General features: G+C 42.4%; 1 pseudogene; it reads left to right on the top strand.

Annotated features, from left to right (window-relative positions):
• The first annotated feature begins 289 nt into the window (after nucleotides 1–289).
• On the top strand, nucleotides 290–1,220 carry LOC124977781 (olfactory receptor 4N4C-like; annotated as a pseudogene).
• Nucleotides 1,221–1,907: the final 687 nt, after the last annotated feature.

The following is a 1,907-nucleotide window of genomic DNA, read 5'->3' as shown; positions in this document are numbered from 1 at the left end:
TGGAAATCAGTAACAAATGCAAAGCAGTGGTCTCCCGGAGTCTCCTATGAGAGAACTGTTAAATAGAAGCACAGGATTGAAGCAGAAGATAGATCGTGGCTATAGGGCCCGGGTGTTGGCAGTTATGAAATATGGCTGCATTAAGGTAGAAGAGATGCCTTAGGTTATGCAGAGAGGGTATTTTACATAGATGTGGAAAATTCCTGCTTTTGGTTCAAGAAGAGTTAAAATCTAGATGGAAGAGATAGGAATTAACTCTCTGTTCCCTGTTGTTCTATAGGGAGAGCTGATGGAGATAGAAAATGGGACAGTGGTGACTGAATTCATCCTCCTTGGTCTGACCCAGTCTCGAGAGATTCAACTTCTGGTCTTTGTGCTGATCCTGATTTTCTACCTCATCATCCTTCCTGGAAACTTCCTCATCATCCTCACCATAAGGTCAGACCCTGGGCTCACAGCCCCTCTCTACTTCTTCCTGGGCAACTTGGCCTTCCTGGATGCCTCCTACTCCTTCATCGTGGCTCCCAGGATGCTGGCGGACTTCCTCTCTGAGAGGAAGGTGATCTCCTACAGAGGCTGCATCACCCAGCTCTTCTTCTTGCACTTCCTTGGAGGTGGGGAGGGGCTACTCCTTGTGGTCATGGCCTTTGACCGCTACATGGCCATCTGCCGGCCTTTGCACTACTCAACTGTCATGAGCCCTAGAGCCTGCTATGTGATGCTGCTGGCTCTGTGGCTTGGAGGCTTTATCCACTCCATTATCCAGGTGGCCCTCATTCTCCGCCTGCCCTTCTGTGACCCAAACCAGCTGGACAACTTCTTCTGTGATGTGCCACAGGTCATCAAGCTGGCCTGCACTGACACCTTTGTGGTGGAGCTCCTGATGGTCTTCAATAGTGGCCTAATTAATGACCCTCCTGTGCTTCCTGGGCCTTCTGGCCTCCTATGCTGTCATCCTTTGTCATGTTCATAGGTCAGCTTCTGAGGGGAAGAGCAAGGCCATGTCCACGTGCACCACACACGTCATTATTATACTTCTTATGTTTGGGCCAGCAATTTTCATCTATACTCGGCCGTTCAGGGCCTTACCTGCTGACAAAGTGGTTTCTTTTTTTCACACAGTCATCTTTCCAGTGATGAATCCTGTGATTTACACACTTCGAAACCAGGAAGTAAAAATTTCCATGAAAAAATTATTGATTCAGCATGTACTTTGTTAATAGATTTTATAATAAGGAATCAAGCGGGAATTCTAGCCAGAATTTAATTGTATATTTAACAAATATTGTTTTTCAGTGAGTACCTCTCATTTCTCTGGTTCTATTGTAGGCCATGGGGCTCAGAGTTATGCATAATGAGAGAATAAACTTGGGATATTTAAAGGATATAAAAGAAACCCCAGGGTGATTAAAGTACAAAGAGTAAACGTGAGAGATGTAGGTGTATTTTATGTGACTGTAAGGGTCATATCACTAAAGTCTCTTAGCTAAAATAAAGGATTTATTATATTTTAATTGTTTAAGAGCCCATTTTAACATTTCAAGCAAGAATGTAACACATCTGCAAATGTTTCCTGCATGTATTAGAACAATATCATCAAGAATATAAACAGAGGGCTGGGGAAATAGCTCAGTTGGTAGAGTGCTTGCTTGCCTCACAAGCACAAGGCCCTGGGTTCAATCCCCAGCACCAAAAAAAAAATAAATAAATAAAAAAAATATAAAAAAAAATATATATATATAAACAGATTAATAAATTATCATTTATGGTTAATATGCTGTAAAAGTTCAAGAGCCTGATGTTAGAGGGAGCTGCCTTCTAAAAGTCCATGGTTTTGGGTGCTCTACACATCATCTGAGTTAAAAATCTAGGAATTATTTTGGAATTTTTTCTCTTCTGTCCATTGC

This window comes from Sciurus carolinensis, chromosome 2 (genome assembly GCF_902686445.1).
Source record: "Sciurus carolinensis chromosome 2, mSciCar1.2, whole genome shotgun sequence".
In the NCBI taxonomy this organism is placed as follows: domain Eukaryota; kingdom Metazoa; phylum Chordata; class Mammalia; order Rodentia; family Sciuridae; genus Sciurus; species Sciurus carolinensis.
This window is presented reverse-complemented; position numbering and strand designations above follow the sequence as displayed.